Below are 23,327 nucleotides of genomic sequence, written 5' to 3'. Positions count from 1 at the left end.
GATCGTGGTCCACAGCAGGCGAGCGCTAGATCGCTACTGATGGTGTCCAGGGGACCTGACACGCGTGGCAGATCGATGGCGATCGTTGACGCGCAGGAGATCGCTGACGAGCAGGCGAATGTTGACGCGTCTGTGGTCGCTGGCGAGCAGAAGGCAAAGCGTGGAATCCTGCGCGTAGAAGAAGAGTCCTTGTCCAAGACCTGAACCGAAGTTCTAGATTGCGCGGGCGAACAGGGCGCGTAACAGGAACCAACAGGAACAGCAGCGACGATCATCAGGAGAGCGCTGACGAACAGGAGAGCGCTGGCGAACAGGAGAGCGCTAGCGATCAGGAAAACGCTGATGAGCAGGAGAGCGCCTGTGCGCTAACACTGAGCAGGAGAGCGCCTGTGCGCTAACACTGAGCAGGAGAGAACACTGCAGAAAGGCATGCAGGGGAACCCTGACACGCAAGGGAAGCACCCCCGTGGGAGGCAACCCTTTCGAAGGGACCGTTGTCCATCGGAAGACTGTTGTCCGTCGGAAGACGAGGCCAGACTGCTGTCCACCTGCACCAGGGGCGGAAGGTCAAGAAGGCATTGGAGATCGATCCCCAGAGAGATCTAAAGAGGAAGGAGCTGCAGGCTGCAAACGGAGATTCAAAAAGGCGCCTCTTAGCACCCTTATAGGGAGATGGGAGGCCCTTACGACGTAACGGACGGTGAGCCTTACGGTGAAGGCGGCCAACAGCAACAACAGCAGAAGAGTCCTCCGAAGAGGAGTCTCTATGAGTATACTCTCTCGCGAACGAAAGAGAAACACTTCGTAGAAGAGACGGGTCAGCCAGTGACCTAAAAAGAGCAATACTCCGAAGAGGGGCTCCTACAGTTGCCCAGCCCCTTGAGCGTAACTGCAGGTGCGACCGCTCAGCACCAAGAGCATAGTCGCACGAAAAAAAAAGGCAAGAGAAGAACCCCCCAAAGGTGAAAAACTCAAGCCTGGACAGGAAAACTTCCCTCGAAAGGAAAGTTCCCCACCCAAGGAGGCGAGCCTCCTGAGAGTTCTAAAATGAACTGGAGAGCTGTCAATCGTCACGGGAGTACTTCCAGGAGAAGGAGACACGCCCCTGACGAAGGTCTATAGGGGAGGCAGCAACAGACGAATCCCCAGGCCTCAACAAGACAGCTCACTCCGTTGTCACATTACAGAAACGAACTAGATCGGTAACTGTGAAAAATAAAAACAAAAATCATTAGTTAACATTCATTACCCCAGGAAGGCTCCGAAGAGGAATCCCGAGGGAAAGGAACACAAGAATTACACAACAGGCACATGCCCTCACAACCATTTACACTCACGGAAGGAGAGCTGTAATCAAAACAGAATTATAACAATTATAATTATGTAACTATGTAATTTAAAAATGAATGAACACTAAAGAAAGAACGGAAACCCCGAAAGGAATCGTTCTACAAGCTGAAAAATCAACAAATACAATAAACGTACGGCGTAGCAACCCTACCCACACGGAAAGGAAGCTACTCAGACGTAGTAAAAGTAACGTAGTAAAAGGGTGAACGACCTCAAGAGAGAGAGAGAGAGAAAGACCGTAGTCAAACTCGATCGCGACCCATGAAATTACACCATGGTGGCCTAACTGCCGAGGGCTCCACAGAGATATCGTACACTAGACACACAAGCACAAACTCTGAAAAGGAAACATACTGATTTCTATACTCAAATATATATATAAACACGAAAAAATGTTTACATATATATTGAGTAAAAGAAAAGTAAGTGATTAAGTAAAGACAAAACAAACAATGGCTGCCAAGCGAGGACAAAGACAGAGACGTCTGTCCATTGTCCGAGCCAAAAGTGAAGTGAAGCAGTTCACCGGTGTGTGAGGAGGGGAGGGGTAGCTAGCTACCACTCCCCTACCCCCCTGCTAACTAGCGCGGGGGTAATACACCCTCGTTAAATTCTAATGGCTCGCCATTTCAGCTACGCCGAAAGGTAAACCCAATGTAAATAGCGTGATTTGTATTTCGGTTACGGAACAAAGAACCTTTAGGAAGGCGAGTCTGACAACCCTTACTACACTTCCTATTTACAGGGGAGGGGTCGGCCATATTGAAAAGTGACGAGAGAGAATTAAACAATAACAAAGGTCAAAATAACTAAATAACCCCAAAACAATAAAGATTTCAAGAAAAATTTAAAAGGAAATCACTAAAGCGAAAGCCAAAAACAAAGAGACAGAATACATCACCAAATAAACCGTCCAATTGAATGTAAATAGCGAGTGAATTTTCAACGTTCTGGCCAGTATGGCTGGCAGAGAAAATCTGAATAGGTTGGATTAGTTCTACCTGTAGAACCTGGCATATCTGCGATAGCCGCGAGTTTTGAATAGTTCTGCCGGAGCGTCAGGGACCTTAGCCATTCTTATATAACCAGCGGGTAAGTTTTATGTTTAAAAAATTTCTTTTGAAGGCCAGGGACGTAGCTATGCCCCTGACATCATGTGCTCTGGGGCCACGTGATGGAGGAGGTCTGGATTCAGTGCCAAGTACATGTCCCTGTGAATCCATGCAGAGATGGTATTCTTGGTGACCCTCCTCTTAGTCCTTCCTGTGCTGACGAATAGTGCTGGCACACGAGGACAGGCAGCGGCTGTTCTCTTAAGGTACAGCCTCAAGCTCCTTATTGGGCATAGTAAGAGATGGTCTGAGTCATCTGTTACAGCAATATATTCAGGGACGAAGCTGAACGTTACCTCCCCCCATCCCCTTGAATGGGTAATGTCATACGAGAGACCATGAAGTTCGCGGACTCGCTTGGCCGAGGCCAAAGCTAGCAGGAACAATGTCTTCCAAGTTAGGTGGCGATCTGATGCCTGGTGTAATGGTTCATAGGGAGGTCTCTTAAGAGACTTAAGAACTCGAACCACGTTCCATGGGGGAGGTCTCACTTCCGACTGAGGGCAGGTACGTTCATAACTCCGTATGAGTAGAGAAAGTTCTAGCGATGAACAAATGTCCATTCCTTTAAGCCTGAAGGCGAGGCTTAAGGCTGAGCGATAGCCTTTCACTGCCGAGTCTGGTAGGTGCATTTCTTCACACAAATACACAAGGAGCTCCGCTATTGCTGGAATAGTGGCATAGAGTGGAGAGATACCCCTTCCACGACACCTACCACAGAAAACTTTCCACTTTGCCTGGTAGACTGCTGCTGATGACTTTCACAGGTGTCCAGACATCCTGATTGCAACTTGTTGCGAAAATCCTCTCTCAGAGAGAAGATGCTGGGTAGTCTCCAGGCGTAAAGTCGTAGTGAAGCTACGGCTTTGTGGAAGATGTTGGCATGTGGTTGTTAGAGTAGATTGTGTCGTGGAGGGAGTTCTCTTGGCGGCTCCGTCAGGAGTTGCAGAAGGTTCGGGAACCATTCTGCGTGATGCCACAGCGGAGCTGTGAGGGTCATTGAAAGATTGACTAACTTTCTGGTCTTGTTGAGTACCCTCCTCATCAGACAGAACGGGGGGAAAGGCGTAAACGTTGATGTTGTCCCACCATTGTTGGAAAGCATCTTGCCAGAGAGCCTTGGGAACAGTACAGCGGGAGCCTGAAGCTTAGGGCCATTGCGAGGAGGTCCACCGTCGGAGAACCCCACAAAGTCAGGACTTTGTTGCCTACTAGATGATCCAAAGACCACTCGGTACTCACTATCTGAGATGCTCTGCTCAGGTTGTCGGCGAGCACATTCCTCTTGCCCAGAATGAAGCGCGCCGACAGTGGTATTAAGTGGAATTTGGCCCATCTCAGCATCTCTACTGCTAGATGGGATACTTACTGCAAAAAAGTACCTCCTTGTTTGTTGATGTAGGCCACTACTGTGGTGTTGTCGCTCATCACCACCACAGAGTGACTTGCCAGGTACTGTTGGAACTGTTGAAGGGCTAGAAGGATGGCCTTTATCTCTAGGAGATTTATGTGGAGGTACATTTCTGACCCTGAACAGAGGCCTGAGGTCGTGTGGTGCAGCACGTGGGCCCCCCACCCTTTTTATGAAGCATCTGAAAACAGCATCAAATCCGGGGGGAGGACGAGAAGATCCACACCCTTTCATAGGTTCTCGTCTGCCACCCACCACTGGAGGTTTGTTAGTACCGCAGGTCCCATGGGGATCTGGATGTCCTGGGAGTCGTAAGCTTGATTCAACCGGGACTTGAGTCGCCACTAGAGGGATCTCATCCAGAGGCAACCATTGGGAACTAGACGGGCCAGCGATGAAAGGTGACCGAGGAGACGTAACCACGATTGGGCTGGAAGTTCTTCTCGTCTGAGAAAAGGTCCTGCGACCTTCCTCAGCCTTGCTATTGTGTCGTCTGATGGGAAGGCTTTGTGGAGAGTGGTGTCTATAATCATGCATAAGTATACCAGTCTTTGACCATGATCCCCAGATCTTGGCAAAGTCTCAGAAGTTTGTCTCGGTGTTGAAGAAGGGTTGACACAGAGTCTTCTAGGATTAACCAGTCGTCCAGATAACGGAGGAGACGGATGCAAATCCTGTGTGCCCAAGATGATACTAGGGTGAACACTCTGGTGAAGACTTGTGGTGCTGTGGAAAGACCGAAGCGCAGCACCTTGAACTGGTATTTTCTGTTGTCCAGGCTGAATCTTAAGTACTGCCTTGAAGACGGATGGACTGGGATCTGGAAGTACACGTCCTTTAGGTCCAGTGTGGACATGAAGTCTTGCGGTCTTACTGCTAGTCTGACCGTGTCTGCCGTCTCCATGGTGAACGGAGTTTGTTTGACAAACTTGTTCAGAGCTGAGAGGTCGATGACTGGTCTCCAGCCTCCAGATGCCTTCTTTAAAATAAAGAGTCGACTGAAGAAGCATAGGGATCCGTCGAGGACCTCTTGGAGAGCACCCTTCTTCAACAGGGTCTGGACTTCTGCCCAAAGGGCTTGCCCCCTTGCCAATCCCACGGCAAGGGAGCTCAATGACACTGGATTCGTCGTCAGGGGAGGTAGAGATGTTATGAATGGGACGTGAATCCTAGACTGATCACGGAGATTGTCCAGGAATCGGCCCCGAGTTGCTTCCACCTGTTTGAGCAACTTTGTAGGCATCCCCCCACTGGTGGAAATGTAGGGGGACTGCCTATCCTAGCGTTTGCAGCCTCGGCTGCCCCCTCTAGGATTTTTGCCTCCCCCGGAGAACTTTTTGCCTTTCCTTTCTTTGACAGGAAAGGGCTTAGACACCATCGTCTTCGGTGCTGTTGTCGTCGTAGTGGTCTAGGCTGGACACGACTGCTGTGGTGCTGGAGGCTTATAGGGCTTAGATGTTAAAGCCCTATGAAGGAGGGAGTCTTGATGAGACTTCCTCCACCTCTCAGCGGCATGTTCCACATCCTTAGGCTCGAAAAGAACAGACACCTCTATGGAGGAATGTCTGAGCCTATTGATCTCGGCGCTAGGGACCTTCTGATGGAATCTCTCAGCTACTGCATCCCGACGTTTCAGGATGATATTTGCCCACAAGTTCGAGACTTGCTGGACCAGAAACTCGATCGTGCGAGTACCTGAGAGAAGGAAGGTCTCCATACCTTTCCTGGTACGTTCCTTGGAGAAATTCTCAGAGTGTATCAGGATACCTAAGGTCCCCAACAATACCGAGCCACGAAGTAGCTTGCATAGCACACTTCGCGACCTTCTCCTGATTGAGGGTCTCAGTTGCCGAGAACGAGACCTGCCGGTTGGAGTCTCTCAAGAGGGACTTCCCTAGTTAGCTCTTCCAGTGAGTGGTGAAGAGTGAAAGAGCTAGACAAGGCTCCTCTAGGATCTCCAAGTACATCTTCTGTTGTACGCGAGGAGGTTGGAGGAGCTCGTTGGTGGTACCGGAACGGTTGGAGGAGGACATCCCAGAGAGCTGTTGTGAGATCTTGTCCCTGGTACTCTTTACCGCTTGAGACCAGGGCAGGGCTGCACTGGTCTTAGAGGGCTTTTGAGTACCAAAGACGCGGTCTAAGAGCGTGTCTTTGCCCTCTTGGGGAGGGATTTCTGGGTCGGAAAACACATTGAGAGCCCTCATCAGAGTCAGTACTAGCCAAAACGCGTGTTCTGACTCTTGCGCGCAGGAGAACCATGAAGAGTGCGCGGGAGTGTGTTTATGCGCATCTGTTACAGCCATAAGGTGCGCGCGCAGGAGAATGTCCCCTAGCGCGCAGTAAAAACGTGGGGGGTGCGGGAGTGTGTTGGCGCGCATCCCTAGGAGAGGATTGACGAGTGTGCGCATGGCGCGCGCACATATCCTTGTGGATGCGCGCGGGAGAAGGCTGGCACGCAGGTGAGCGCTGGCGCGTTGGTAAGAGTGGCGCGTGGGTGAAAGCAGCATGGCTGACTTGTCAGTAGTCCTGCTATTAGAAGAAAGTTGACGCGCAGGTTTTCCCTGGCGCGTAGGATGGTGCGCAGCATGGCGCGCAGGTTTTCCCTAGCGTGTAGGATGGTGCGCAGCATTGCGCGCAAGAGAGTAAGATGTAGGGCGCGTATGCACACATGCAGGAGAATGTTGGCGCGCGAAAGAGCGCTGATGCGCAGGGGACTGCTGTTGCGCAGGAGATCGATGGCACGCAGGTGACCGCTGGCCCATAGGAGATCATTGGCGCATAGGCGCAGTGTGCACAGGAGATCGTGGGTGCATGTGCGCATAAGGGCATGCATGGCGCGTACACTCTTGATGCCCTGTGTTAGGGTTAGAAGGAAGATCAGTGTGTAGTTATGGGGCCTGACGAGCTACTAAAGAGCGCTTGTCAGGTTTCGTGGGTGCGTAGCGCGTAGGTTGTTGGTGCGCAATAGCACGTTCACTTGGAACCTTGTTAGGCCCATGCAGGAACGGCGACTGCAGGTTGGCAGGTTTGTCGGGTGGAAGGTCGACGTGTCCTTTAAAAGGACGACCTTCCACCAAAGGAGATCGCGAATGATCTGCAGAGAGGTCCAAGACCTGATATGTCCCCCCCCCCCCCCCCCACAAGGGAAGCAACGCCTTCTCTCGAGACCTGAAGTTGGTTAGAAATAAATCGGTTTACGCTACCACTCGACGGTCTCTCGAAAGAGACCGACCGAGTGCGAGCTTCAGAGGAGGTTTGGGCAATGGAAGAAAAGGCCTTGGGTTTTCTCCCTTCGAAGCAACCTTCGAAGAAGAAATATCCCGTTAGGACTTCTTCCATCGTCGCGAAAACCTCTCCCACTGGGAGGTAGACCACTCCCTACACTTGTTGATATTATCACAGCGTTGGCCCCTACAAGAAGGGCAAAGGGCGTGAGGATCAGTCTAGACTACCAACATGAACGGTCCACAGGGGCGGTCGGGAAAACAAGGGCAGATGCGCATGATCACAGAGGCCAACTTCACATACACAGAAACTAGAAAAAGAAAGATCAAATGCAATTAAATTGCTGCCAAATGATGGCGAGGACGAGAGCGGACATGTACGACCACCATCCGAGCCGAGAGCAAAGTGAGCTCAAGCACAGGTGTGAGGGGGGGGGGGGTTGCAAGCTACCATCCCCTAACACCGCTAAGTAGCGGTGTGGGTAGTAAACCCTCGTTAAAAATTAACGGCTCATTTCAGCTACGCCAAAAGTAATACCCCTATTAAATAGCGTGGTTTGTGTTCTAGATATGGAACAAATACACTTTCAACCCAGGGACCAACTTATGCATAACCTTAGCATGACACCTACAGGTGTAAGGGCTTTTCCTGTCAGCACAGGTGTCACTTAAGGAGCCTTAACAGTCATTCTGGGCTTGGAGAGGGTTACCACAGGGGACATCACCGGTGTCACTGGCACTGTGCCCCCAACATGCCTTTCACCACTGGAGAAACTGGCACAGGGAACACCAAGGGAGAGGTAACCTTAGCTACCAGCTCCCTCAAATTCATTGAGGGCTTACCTGAAAGACCTAAGGAGGCCCAAGCCTTCCTTAGGTCGACCTCATCATCTGAGGTCTGCACAGAAACAGGCAACCAAAACGCAACCACAGCCGATGAAGATCTGAGGGCTCCTTACTCCTGACGCATACTTCCCCGGGACATAGCCAGGGCCGTTGTGACGGTCTGAACGATCCCCCGGTCTCAGAATTCTCCTTGACATTGTATAATGGTTCTTTTCTGCCATTAGCTCGCTTCGCTCGCATGAAAATAAAACATCAAGCTCATATGTACTGGCAAGCGGTAATGTTAAGCTGCGCACGCTAACATTACAGGAAAATAAAACATCAACCTCGTATGCACTGGCAAACAGTAATGTTCACGCATGCGCAGATTATCAAGGAGAATTCTGAGACCGGGGGATCGTTCAGACCGTCACACCGTCAATGGCATCAAAGAAGAAGCAAAATACTTTGGTGTCTTTTTGAGCATTGTAATACGTACTGACCCCGGAGAAGGTATAGCTCTCCTGAGCGTATTCCTGCCACGGTACAGACAGCCAAAACACACACTCGGCACAAGGGAATGATTGCGAACAATCGTGCCACCACAAGACGCACAGCCAGAGTGCGGATCTACAGCAATCAAGGGCCAGCATTCACTTCCTGCAAGTAAATGAAAATGAAAAAGATTGGATAAGGAGCAACGATACATCTGTACTTGTTTTGGCCAAAATTCAAAGTGAGGTTCTTCCATTATGCAGTGGGTTGGGCCTCTCGCCCACCACGTCGTTAACTACCTTGTTAACAAAATCAACGGCCATTACAGTTCAGGTCGAATCAATCTCCCTATTTAAAGGACAAAAGGTTTGCATACAAGTAAGAACAAATTCCAATTCACAATGATTATAACACAATGTACATATATATATTTACAGTACTCCCTTCTTTTACATAGTGACTCGACTGCAGAACTAATAAGGGTAATTAATGGGTAATGACCAAAATAAATGCCAGAGGCATAAAATCTCAATTCCCAAAGGGATCTACAGTATCTAACTTTGCTACAGGATTATGGAATATTGGAAGCATTAGTATATTAATAAACAGAGGTCGGCTCATTCGTCGAAAGAAAGCTCAATTCTATTTTACTAAGCCAAAGAGATTCGGCCTAACATAAAATACGTCCACCTAACCTCACCTTTGTCGTCACGACCTTACCAAGGGCAGGGTGTGTAAAGACTCCTCAGCAACCTACTAATTACCTGTACTAAGACTCTTGTTAGTAGGCCTACGATATGGATCTTTACCCAGGAAAACCAGTTACAGTAATATAAAAGTGAAAAATACAGGCCTAGCTTCTTAATCCTCACACCTTATGGTACACATTATTACACAAGATACAATAAAACATGTAGTAGCTAAACCCCGGACTAGTAACGTGCTAGAAATTAAATTCTGGCAAATTCTAGGTGAAATATAACGAAGTAAATACAATCGTTCCCGTAAGGTTACATCTGACCTTGCTCAACATACTAACCAGAATACCCACTCTACAACAGCCAGTTATTCTAAGGTCTAGAAGTTGCTATTTCCTACCTCAAGAGGCTTTTGCCTTACGGATAAAGGTAAATTTGGGTAAAATAGGCGAACATGCAATTAAGAGGGATCATTCACTAAACAACTATATAGAAAGTAAAGCTTCCTTTCGTAATGTACCTAGGGATAGGATTCCAAATTATTACCCAAAATGTGCCTTTCCAACCTCAAAGATCCCTTTAACTTCGTAATTTTGGTGAAATGCGTGCACATGCACTGAAAATTAAGGTAAATAATTGCCTAAATAAGGCTCCCCTCCAATACCTCCGAGATCAGTACCTCGGACCCCTAGGACTCTACAGAACCCTTTGAAATTGGCTCTCCAACGGGAAATCTCTACCTGGACATTATCAAATAAACATTCCTAAGTGCAATAAAGCGTACAATGGAGGCCCCGAAGGCAGTTATAAGGTTCATATATTCCAAACGCGAAGGTCAAGACTCCTACCCTGACAGAACACCTCCTGAGATCAACAATCCTAGTGTCGCCATCTTTGGCCAGACGGAGGAACAAAGCTCCACCGCCAATTTTAAAATGATTGCTTTCCAAAATAAAGTAGGTTTTTCTTATTCATTTTCAATTCCTATATTATTCTAAGGATATTTAGCTTAATTAGTATACAGATGATTTGAAACTCATTTACTATTTCAAATAGTAGCAGGCTTTTAATAATATTTCTTTTCTGGGTACGGTTTCATGAGTAAAATGCACTGAATGTTGTATAAGGTCTTGATACTAACCTATAAAATTTGTTTTCCATGACTTTTAAATTATCTATATTCCTTTTTAAATGAATTGCCTTTTTTGAGTGCAGAAAAACCCTTTCCTATTTATAGATGATTGCAGATTCTAGCTGAAACCATTCCGTGGCAGATACTCCTAACAATTACCATTTAAACAAAAATATCAATTTCCATATTAGGTTTTTTTGGTCAAATTTTAGTTTAATTTTAGTTCCCATGGGATATATAAGGTATTAAGGTGCATCTAAAAATAAAAAACGTAAACTCAAAATTTGATTGAAGTTCCCAATTTCAATTTATAATAATCTTTAAAAGATTTCAGTCCTATACTATTTTCAATCTAAACATTATTCTAGAAGTAGTTTGACATCCTTACAATACAAATGTTTTTAAATCTTATGTATTTTAGTGTTAATTAGAAACGCAAATATCATATATACCCATCAAATGTATAAAGGGTTAATTTTCCAGAATATGTTTTTATATTATTATAATTTTTACATCTTTCTGGATCTATTTAGTATTCAAATAAAATTCAGACTTCACAGGAAAAATAATAGGAAAAAATTAATCAAAATTACAGATAAAAAGAACTTTCTATCTCACTTGTTCTATCACCAACTTTGACATAGTAAATTCTTAAGAAATGGCTTATATCATTAATTTCAATTTGTAAAATCTTCTGGAAGTACTTTAATAAATAAATAAATAAATAAATAAATATATATATATATATATATATATATATATATATATATATATATATATATATATATATATATATATATATATGTGTGTGTGTACTTTAAACACTTTAGATTACATGCATCTCAATGCTGTTCAGAAATATTAATTCCAAAAATAAGATTTCTTGAATCTATTTTTGTTTTGAAAAGTATACAGGATGTACATTTTGACGTACTTATGACACAAATACTTCAGATTTTTTGTTGGTCAGAAACACAAATGACATTTAGGTCCAAAATTGTTATTCTAAGACTTTATCAACTGCAATACATACTAGAATTGCTTAGGCTTATCCGTTGCTATAGATTGTAGGCTGAATTTAAACTTAATAGTAACTTTCAAATGAGTTTTTTTTTTTTTTTTTTTTTTAACTTCACTTCCAAGTGTGTGCGGTAAATATAGGTAAGCGTTTGAAAAAACTCAAATTTTCCCGAAGAGGAAAATACATTACATTAAACAATTTGCAAGAGCAAGAACAACAGATTTATTTTGTTTCACAATTTGCTATCACAGCCAGCCTGAACAAGGTAAATGTGTATTCTTATTCCTGGAGATACAATTATGTGTTTTATATTCTAGAAAACACTATGCATGTACTTTTATGGTATGAAGCCTCTGCTATATATTTAGAATACAACACAGTACAAAATCTTTTTTAAAGAGAACATTTATCCCTGTCGTATGCCATATCAAATTCATGGTTTGGTTTGTTAGATAATAAATGGAAGACGAGCACTGAAAACCACAATATACATCATCATCATCTCTTCCTACCCTATTGGTGCAAAGGGTCTCAGTTAGATTTTGCCAGTCGTCTCTATCTTGAGCTTTTAAATCTATAGTTCTCCATTCATCACCTCCTACGTCACGCTTCATAGTCCTAAGCCACGTAGGCCTGTGTTTTCCAAATCTTTTAGTGCCAGTTGAAAGTTTGGTGAACTAATCTCTCTTGGGAAATGCAAAGAACATGACCAAACCATCTCCATCTACCCCTCACCATGATCTCATCCACATATGGCACTCGAGTAATCTCTCTTATAGTTTCATCTCTAATCCTCTCCTGCCATTTAACTCTCGATATTCCTCTGTGGGGCTTTGCTCTCAAATCTACAAAATCTGTTGGATAGTGTTCCGTTGTCAAACCACAACTCATGTCCATACAGTAACACCGATCTCACTAAACTGACATACAGCCTGAATTTTATATGTAATTTCAGGCGATTTGATTTCCAAATTTTACTTAACCTAGCCATTGTATGGTTTGCTTTTTTCAATCTTTCATTAACCTCCAATTCTAAAGACTCTGTATTAGAGATCATAGTTCCTTAACATTTAAATGATTCTACCTCATTATTCCTTTCTCCTTCTAATGATAATTCGTCTTCCATTGCATATTCTGTTCTCATAATTTCTAACTTTCTTTTATTTATCTTGAGTCCAACCTCATGTGATATTTCTTGCATTCTGGTAAGCACGCTTGGCAAGTCCTGTGACTTTTTGCTAATAAGGACAGCGTCATCAGCATACTCTAGGTTCGCTAATTTCCTATTACCAATCAAATCCAATCCTTCTCCACCATCCCCAACTCTTCTATGCATTACAAAATCCATGAGGAGGAAAAACAATATAGGGGACAAAACATTCCCTTGAAATACTCAACTGTTCACTGGGAATTCACTTGATAGGACTTTATTAACATTAACTTTGTACTTGTTATGTTCATGAACAGACTTAATCAAACTTATTCATTTAAGAGGAACTCCATAATAACGCAGGACTCTCCAAAAAATTGGCCGATTCACACTATCAAAGGCTTTTTCATAGTCCAAAAATGCCATCAAGAGTGGATTTTTTTATATTCTACACATTTCTCTACCCCATGTATTAAAATGAAAATTTAGTCAGTAAAACTTCTATCCTTTCTGAATCCTGCTAGCTCATCTCTCAGATTTTCGTTGATTTTTCTCTCTAGTTTCTTCAGAATGAACATACTATATATTTTCATGACTACTGATGTAAGTGTAATGCCTCTGTAATTATTGAAATCAGTCAGATTTTTTTTTTTTTTTTTTTTTTTTTTTTTTTTTTTTGCCATTTCACCAACACTCCTAGCTACCATTCACCAGGATTGTCTCTTCATGACACATTCTACAAAATGATCTTGTAAGTATTCTGGAAGTCTTCATTTTTGGCCAATATCATCTCTGCAGTTATCCAGAGACTTTCCATCTCTTGAGTTTTTTAATGATAGCTTCGACTTCAAACCCACTGAATAACTTCATGGACACATCAAGGTCTTCATCAACTTCAAGTATATCAATCAAATTATTCTCTTCTTATCTCCTATTCATGATCTCACTAAAGTGTTTCATCTAACGTGACATGTCTTCATCTCCTATTGTTGTAACAGATCCAGCTCTCTTTTTGAAGGGTATATGCTTCATATTTTGCCCCAATAGAGATTTAATTAACAATTCTATGAGCAATTCTTACACCATAGCCCCTCCTTGAATTCATAGCTTAATCAGCCTCATCTGCTTTCCTGTCTAAATATTCTATCCTAGTCATTCCTGGCTCATTTATATAGTATCCTAAGTATCATACGATATCCTTTATTTTCTCCTTTTAACCGCATGGGCTCATCTTCTAAAAGCTTGTGCTCATCTTCTAGAAACTTGTGCTTATCTTTTAGAAGCTTGAGTTCATCTTCTAGAAGCTTGTGATCATCTTTTAGAAGCTTGTGCTCATCTTCTAAAAGCTTGTGCTCATCTTCTAGAAACTTGTACTTATCTTTTAGAAGCTCGAGTTCATCTTCTAGAAGCTTGTGGTCATCTTTTAGAAGCTTGTGCTCATCTTCTAAAAGCTTGTGCTCATCTTCTAGAAACTTGTGCTTATCTTTTAGAAGCTTGAGTTCATCTTCTAGAAGCTTGTGGTCATCTTTTAGAAGCTTGTGCTCATCTTCTGGAAGCTTGAGCTCATCTTCTAGACGCTTGTGTTCATCTTCTAGAAGCTTCTGGTCATCATCTGGAAGCTTGTGGTAATCTTCTAGAAGCTTGAGTTATCTATCCATAACAAGTATAGCTTTGATGATCATGGAGATGCAAAGGACGTAATTCACCATGTTAAGATATCACCAATCAGAAAGGGCAACATATATATATATATATATATATATATATATATATATATATATATATATATATATATATATATATATATATATATATATATATAAAACACAACAGAATATAAAGCAATAAAATTTTTATGCTACACTGAAGTCTTGCATTGGGTTTATAGCATGCTGCTTTTCCAGTTAGGGTTGTAGATTAGATAATAATAATAATAATAATAATAATAATAATAATAATAATAATAATAATAATAATAATAATAATAATAATAATAATCATCATCAAAGTAATAGTGAAATCACGTGGAAGTGAGTTATTTACTTACGCTGGCATGTAATAATAGAAACAATATATATTTAATAAACGGTATTTAATAAGACCAAAACGGTTAACTTATCATGTCTGTGGTATAATATAACTAGGTACTGTAAGTTTCGATTACTTAGATTTGTAATTGTCGTTTGTTACTGTGGCTCCAGACTCTTACAAACTTTCTCAATCAAAGAAGTTGAAATTCCGTTCGTTTATTTTCTTTCACCTTATTTTTTTTTCTTTAATCGTGCCTGAATAGGTTCAAAATGTTGAAGGTTCCATGAGTAACGAAAAGAAGTCCTGATGATGTCAAAAGTTTTACTCTTCTCACGAAAGAAGGAAGAAACAAGCCTACACAGGCACCGAATAGTCTAGCCTATTCTTGCCACATTCAGTAAGGGTAGAAGAGACCCTTTTAGCTATGGTATGCAGCTCCTCAAAGAGAGGCACACTATTCTATCTTTTTTTTTCTTGTTTTTTTAACCTTTTATAGTTTATACATGGAAGACATATTTTAATGATATGCAATGTATAAAATGATGAAGATGAAGTAGAAAATGTTTTGATTAAAAAAAAATCGCTGCCTGAACCACATTCAAACGATAGAAGAGAGGATAAGTCTGGTATTCAAGAAAAAATGATGCAGGTGGGACTACTTGTTGAAATGTGATCCTGAAGTTTGGAAGGCTATTCATGAAATAGGTGACAAAGTTATGCTTCGATGGAGGTGTACCAACCGTGTGTCACACAATTGTACATAATTATTTTGTATATATTATGCTTGTATCTGCGCTCTTCCCTCGCACTAAAAAGAACCTGAATGATCATGTCTCCGGTTTTGCTCTGTAACATTGTCTGTCTCTCGAACATGTTATGTCCTGTTGCCTTGAGGTTTTGTATATAAGGAGAGTGTTCCTTAATAAACAACTCCTTGATTGCATCCTGCCTTTGAGTTCACAACCCTCTCTCGGCCCATCACATTGGTGACCCCGGGAGTCGACTCGCTCCCACCGCCTTCCACCCCCACCCCCTCGCCCCTTCATCGTTGGTACTATGGCAGACTCTACGGCAGTTGGTGCTGCGGCCGCTCCATTCAAACTTTCATCGTTTGCCAGCGGAGAGGCGTTTGCTTGGTTTCAGCGCGCAGAAGTCCAGTTTCGTATCAGGGGCGTGACTCGCTCAACCACCAAAGCAGATTATGTTCTCGCGGCGATACCCGAGGACACCTTCCCAGAAATATCCGACTGGCTTTGTGGACAAGGAGACACCCCAATAGCGTATGATGCCCTCAAAACATACCTTCTGCAGCAGTACTCGCCGTCGCCAGCCGCCCGTATAGCAAAGCTTTTTCAGCTCTCGCAGCAACGGTTGGGGGACCAAAGGGCTTCGCTTGCCCTCAGGGAAATGACCAGTATCGCTCGCCTTCAACCTGCCGCAGACGGCTCTCCTCATGAGGTGAACCTACTTCGTGCCCTTTGGATACGCCGTTTACCCGAACCTGTACGCGCTGCCATACCCGATGTCGATCGTTTACTCATAAAGGACTTGATGACCAAAGCCGACGCCCTTATGGACAGCCACTTCAAGACCTCCATCAACGCCTCCACCCCTGATGACGAGGATGCCTATTCAACGTCAACCGAAGCTGACATGAATGCCGTAGGACATACACGCCTACCCCGTGACGTGCCGAAGCGGCGACCAAGCCGCCCACCACCCACCAATCGCTCGCGCCCCAACGAACGACTTCTACAGCCACTTACTACCTCCCATCCACCGCAGTTTTGCTACTACCACTTCAGATTCGGGGCAACCGCGAAGAAATGTGCCAAGGATTGTCAGTGGCCAAAAAACGTGTAAGTAGGCCATCGCTTCTGGCGGTGGCCTCCCGTGTTTCTAATCTTTTCTTTTTACAGGATGCAGGAACGGGCGTGCGATTTTTGGTAGACACGGGTGCTTATCGTTCTCTTTTGCCAAGGTAACTCTTCAAGGCACGACGTAGTCTGTCTACATCTGCCGACGTCCGCTTGGTAGCTGCCAACGGATCTGCGATACCCACCTACGGTTACGAGAACCTCACATTATCGTTTGGAAATGGTATATTCAATTGGAAGTTTCTCGTTGCTGACGTCACAATGCCAATCCTCGGTGCGGATTTCCTCTCTCATTTCCACCTTCTGGTCGATGTCGCCCACCGACGATTGGTCAACGCAGACTCGTACTTGTCGACACCTCTTCAACCCGCCCCCTCTAACCTCGCTCTCCACATCAGCGCACCCACGGATGCCTACGCCCACCTCCTCACGTTGTACCCGCAAGTTTCCCGTCCAGAACTTCGCCAAACACCCACGGTTCCTGCCAAGCACGGTATTTATCACCATATCAAGACGACGGGACCCCCAGTCTTCACAAAATTCAGACGTCTGGCACCGGAACGATTGGCAGCTGCCAAACAGACGTCCGCCGAAATGGAGGAAATGGGCCTTTGCCAAAAGGCCTCCAGCCCATGGTCGTCACCCTTACACATCGTTCTGAAGAAAGACGGCTCCCTCCGTCCGTGCGGGGATTACAGGCGCCTGAACATGCAAACAGAACCGGATCACTACCCCCTCCCAAACATTGCCGACGTGACCTCCTACCTGCACAAAGCGAAGGTTTTCTCTATGCTCGACCTCCTGAAGGGGTATTATCAGGTGCCTATGAACCCAGAAGACATCCCCAAGACCGCCATCACCACTCTGTTTGGTACATACACCTTCAATTACTTCTGTTTTGGCCTTCGTAATGCTGGGGCAATGTTTCAACGTCTCATGGATGGCATCTTAGGGGACCTCCCTTTCTGTGTATGTTATGTGGACGACATACTTGTGTTCTCCTCCTCAAAAGAGGAACACCTCCGTCACCTGCGCATCGTGCTCGACCGCCTGCAACAAAATGGCCTTGTAGTCCGGTACGACAAGTGTACCTTTGGCGCCAACGAAGTGTCGTTTTTAGGGCACCGTATCACTCCTGAAGGAGTCCATCCCCTCCCTGAGAAGGTAGCAGCCGTTCAGAATTTCCTCGCGCCCTCGACCGTCAAAGCTCTGCAGGAATTCTTGGGCATGATTAACTACTATCACCGATTTCTGCCAGCCATTGCCGCCACTCTTGCTCCCCTCTACGCCTCCCTCAAGGGCAAGCCAAAGGACCTGAAGTGGGGTCCCCTTCAAGAAGCAGCCTTCTGCAATGCAAAGAAGGCCCTATCAACTGCTGCGGCTCTCACTTTTCCTATCCCACACGCCCCTCTCCTTCTCTCCACCGATGCCAGCGACGTCGCTATTGGTGCAGTACTCGAGCAGGTGGTCAAAGGCTCGCCTTGCTCATTGGCCTTCTTCAGCAGAAAACTGTCCAAGGCAGAATCGGGTTATTCTACCTTCGATCGAGAATTGCTGGCGGTGCACTTGGCTGTCCGTCACTTTCGCCATTTCTTAGAAGGTACGCCCTTCGTCATTCGCACAGACCACATGCCTCTGGTGCACGCCTTCACTCGACAGTCTGACGCCTGGTCCGCCCGTCAACGCCGACATCTCTCCGCCGTGGCTGAATACAATTGCACCCTCCAATACATCCCTGGGAAAATGAATCCCGTTGCAGATGCCCTGCCAAGAAACACGTTGGCTGCCATTCAACTGGGATTGGATTACAACGCCCTGGCTGAAGCCCAACGACAGGATCCAGAGTATCAAGCTTGTAGGACATCCTGCACGTCCCTCTGTTGGGAAGACTTTCCCCTCGAAGACTCCAACACCACCCTCCTCTGTGACGTCAGTACTGGTAGACCGCGACCTTGGATTCCTGCTCCCATGCGCCGACAGGTGTTTGATTTCATTCCCGGCCTTTCACATCCCTCGTGCCGTTCTACTGCACAGCTGATGAAGGCAAACTTCATTTGGCACGGCATTTCTAAGGATGCTAAGGATTGGGTCCGCGCCTGTACTTTTTGCCAAACTTCCAAAGTACATCGACACATGGATTCAGGAGTGGGCACCTTTCCTCAACCTCAGCGTTGTTTCGCACACATTCACGTCGACGTTGTAGGCCCCCTACCCACATCACAAGGACATCGTTACCTGTTTACCGTCATCAACCGCTCCACTCGTTGGCCTGAAGCCATTCCTGTGGAAACTGCAACGTCCGCCTCATGTACATCTGCCTTACTCTCTGGATGGATTTCAAGATTCGGTATCCCTGAGCATATTACTTCTGACAGGGGAACCACTTTCACCTCTCAATTGTGGACGTCATTAGCGAATCTCCTGGGCATCACCCTACATCAGACAACGGCCTACAACCCCGCTGCCAATGGAATGGTTGAACGTTTTCATCGCACCCTCAAAGCAGCTTTGATGTCCCGCTGCAAGGATTGCAACTGGTTTACTCAGCTTTCCTGGGTCCTCCGGGGACTAAGGACCACTCCTAAAGACGCCCTCGACGTCTCGGCAGCTGTAATGGTGTATGGCGACCCGTTGGTCGTCCCTGCCGAATTTTTTCCTTCTACAACCTCCTCCGACGATCTCCAGCGCATACGTCACGTCGTGGGAAAATTTACTCCGTGCCGCCAGACTTACAAGCCCCCAGCGAAGCATCACATACCAACGGACTTGCACTCTGCAACGCACGTCTTCCTGCACAACGACACTAGCAAGCCACCACTAACGCCCCCTTACACGGGCCCTTTCCTTGTGATCCGACGCAGCCCGAAAGCATTCCTACTAAACATTCGGGGCAAAGAAGACTGGGTCTCCATTGATCGTCTAAAACCTGCTTATCTTCTGCCAGATGACCCGCGTACAGTTCGCCTCTCTAGATCAGGGCGCCCTATTTAACATGTACAGTATGTCATTTTTAGGGGGGGAGCCATGTACCAACCGTGTGTCACACAATTGTACATAATTATTTTGTATATATTATGCTTGTATCTGCGCTCTTCCCTCGCACTAAAAAGAACCTGAATGATCATGTCTCTGGTTTTGCTCTGTAACATTGTCTGTCTCTCGAACATGTTATGTCCTGTTGCCTTGAGGTTTTGTATATAAAGGAGAGTGTTCCTTAATAAACAACTCAGTTGATTGCATCCTGCCTTTGAGTTCACAACCCTCTCTCGGCCCGTCACAGAGGTACATATAATATACATCATAGGTATCACGTGATCACCTGCTACTACTGTCAAAAATATGGACATTTTGAAAAAGATTGCAAGTTTAAGACTGATGATAAAGTCTATACGGGAAATATTCAGAAAAAAAAACATTCCACCAAAGAATGTCATTCGCAACAGGTAAAATGTATAAACTGCACTAAGTTAAACAAGCCAAATGACCACACAGTGAATTCAAGAAATTGCAAAGCTTCTGATTTGGAATTGAAAAGACTAGCAGAAAATACTGACCATGGATACTAAGGATGGCTTAAGCTGTGGCTATATAAACATACAATCTGTTGGAAATAAAATTATTCTAATTCAAGAATTGATAAATGCGGAAAATCTGGACATACTAGCACTATCTGAAACATGGTTGAATAACTTTGACAATGCTAATATAGCTGAAATGACCCCCCATACACATGCTTTCTTTCATATTCCGAGAGAGAGAGCAGGTCTGGTAGGGGGTCGGGCTCTTCATCTTTAGGGGTTACTAACATCTTTTATAGTTTATATAGGAAATATTTGTTTTAATGTTACTGTTCTTGAAATATCTTATTTTTCCTAATTTCTTTTCCTCACTGGGTTATTTTCCCTGTTGGAGCCTCTGGCCTTATAGAATCCTGCTTTTCCAACTAGGGTTGTAGCTTAGCAAGTAATAATAATAATAATAATAATAATAATAATAATAATAATAATAATAATAATAATAATAATAATAATAATTCTAGCTGTCATATCTCAACGGGTGACTGGTGCCCAGGTTAACCTACTACCTAACTTATCTTTCAATGTCCAAATAAGTAATGTTGTAAAAACTGCTGGCTATCATCATAGAAACATTGCTTTCATAAAGAAGTACATAGATGAACATTCTCGAAATAAACTGTGTTATTACTCGGTTTGACTGTTATAATTCGATTTATTACAATTTACCAAAAGTGCAACTTAAGAAAATACAAAACATGATAAATAGAGGAGAAAGACTGATAAAAGGTGTCTTAACCCGAGAAAGGATCACTCCTATACTAATTGATTTACACTGGCTGTCTATTAAATCGAAAATTGTGTAATCACCCATCAAGTTATCAGAACCGGATATCCTAAATATCTGAGAGCATTACTACATATTGTGCAGCCAACAAATTGTGTTGACACGAGAATAGTTACAGATGGTTTAAAATTATTCGAACTTAGATATGTCCACTGTAGGGTCTAGAGCCTTTAGATATGGGACCCTGAGACTATACATAAGCTCCCACTAGACATCCGAAAGACTGATAATATCTTAAAACTTTCAAGAGGAAACTGAAGACTTTCTTGTTCTCTAAGTGCTTTGATGATGTGGACCTGACAGTAAACGAACATTATGCCACGTGAAATGCTGAATGTCTTGAAATGTATACGATGAAAGGAATGTGAGGGTCCTCTGCAGCATAGAACCAGAAAAGCAATTCTTAAAGTAAAGTAAGTAAAGTAATGTTGTTACTCTTGTAATATTCTATTTGATACTTCATTACTCCCTTATAGTTTACTTATTTCCTTTCTTCACTGGGCTAATTTTCCTTGTTGTAGCCCTTGGGCTTATAGCATCCTACTTTTCCAACTAGAGTTGTAGCTTAGCTACTACTACTACTACTACTACTACTACTACTACCAATAATAATAATAATAATAATAATAATAATAGTAATAATAATAATAATAATAATAATAATAATAATAATAATAATAATAATAACTATCGGAACTCGTGTAAATTACACGAAATTATATTTTCAATGCCAATCATCTTGTTCCTAACCTATACATGTTTGAATAAAATGTGATAAGATTTGACTTGTATATTTATTTTAAAAAATGAGCAATACATGAAACAATTTACAAAACTTCTTTATATACAATATTTCTAGTGAAGGCAGTTCCTCTTCTCTGGCCATGAGTAGAATTATTCTGAGGACAAATTTTCACTCTTACACTGTTCTTAGACCTTGTTCTTGAGAAGGCTACATAAAGTTGTCCATGAGTAAAGCAAGGTTGTGGTAGGTAGATCCCAACCTTATAGAAAATCTGTCCTTGAGCTTTATTAATGGTCATTGAATATGATAGGCGGACGGGAAATTGAGTAATGTCTAGGAAGATATGAAGCAAAGGGTGATCAGAATTATGAGAAATCTTTTACAATAAAAATGGATTAATCGTTGAACGAAAAGGCCCGCGATTAATTCTATAATCTAGGTTATGGAAATTGATAGAACTCAATTTTTTGTCTAATATTTAAAAAAAAAAGAGTCAGGTGCTAAAGACAAAATTGGGAAATCTATATAAGATGTGCTTTGGTTGAGTAATCAAAGTCTAATGTGAATTTGTAAGAGTATACCATGAAATTATTTCCGTTTTCTTTAAAGCGTGACACACAAGTATACCATGAAATTATTTCCGTTTTCTTTAAAGCGTGACAAAATAAATAACACACACGCTATCGTATTAATATAGAGATATTAATAATAACACTAATAATAATAATAATAATAATAATAATAATAATAACACAAATGCTTATAATAATGATAATAATAATAATAATAATAATAATAATAATAATAATAATGATAATAATAACACTAAATGTCTGCAATATTGAATGAATGGAGAATATCCAGGACCGATACTGTATTGGTCCTGGAAATATCTAAGCGACGTTGCGTGTGACGTCATTTCTCGTACTTTCTCCTTCCGACTTTCTCTGAGCTCTTCGTTTATCGGACGTGCGTTGTTCCTCTCGTTATCACAAATGGCATAATTATAACTTCATCTTCACATAACATGACTTAATCTCACTCATTATTATTATTATTATTATTATTATTATTATTATTATTATTATTATTATTATTATTATTATTAATAAAAGCATGTTGAAGAGCAAATAAATATAATGATTTTACCACTGACTTGCCAAATATAATATACTGTACACAAAAACTTGAATGTTCTTTTCTGGAAAATAAAGAAAATAAAACGACAAATTAAAGAATAAATGTTCAAAAACATAGATAAAGAAGGTAATTGAGGAAGACAGCGTTGACGGAAGTTACTGTATAGTTCGAATGTTGCTGGTCTTGTAAGTTGTATCAAACCTCTCTCTCTCTCTCTCTCTCTCTCTCTCTCTCTCTCTCTCTCTCTCTCTCTCTCTCTCTCTCTCTCTATATATATATATATATATATATATATATATATATATATATATATATATATATATATATATATATATATATATATATATATATATATGTAAAAATACACACACACACACACACATATATATATATATATATATATATATATAATATATATATATATATATATATATATATATATATATATATATATATATATATATATATATATAGATACTACCGCTAGAGAGTCATGGGGTCCTTTGACTGGCCAGATAATATTACAGTGGATCTTTCTCTCTGGTTACGGGTCATTTTCCATTTGCCTGCACATACTCTGAATGATCTGGCTTATTCTTTACACATTCTCCTCTGTCCTCATACACCTGACAACGCTGAGATTACCAAACAATTCTTCTTCACCCAAGGGGTTAACTACTGCCCTGTAATAGTTCAGTGGCCACTTTCCTCTTGTTTAGGGTAGAAGAGACTATTTAGCTATGGTAAGCAGCTC

At 42.9% G+C, this 23,327-nt stretch overlaps 1 protein-coding gene across 6 annotated transcripts in view; it reads right to left on the bottom strand.

Annotated features, from left to right (window-relative positions):
• The window catches only part of LOC137621675 (CCR4-NOT transcription complex subunit 2-like), a 218,223-nt gene that overhangs the window by 191,217 nt on the left and 3,679 nt on the right, over nt 1–23,327 (bottom strand). For 3 of the 6 annotated variants that reach the window (XM_068352179.1, XM_068352183.1, XM_068352184.1), the window contains exon 1: nt 9,964–10,034. The exons of 1 other annotated variant lie outside the window; for it this stretch is intronic. The gene's annotated coding sequence lies outside the window, so the exon portion shown is untranslated. Of the gene's footprint in view, nt 1–9,855; nt 10,035–23,327 lie in introns of those variants that run through there. 2 more of the 6 variants (XM_068352180.1, XM_068352181.1) reach the window with 2 other exon arrangements.

Source organism: Palaemon carinicauda, chromosome 28 (genome assembly GCF_036898095.1).
Source record: "Palaemon carinicauda isolate YSFRI2023 chromosome 28, ASM3689809v2, whole genome shotgun sequence".
NCBI classification, from domain to species: domain Eukaryota; kingdom Metazoa; phylum Arthropoda; class Malacostraca; order Decapoda; family Palaemonidae; genus Palaemon; species Palaemon carinicauda.
Note: the sequence above shows the minus strand (reverse complement) of the source record. Positions and strands in the feature narration are given on the sequence as shown.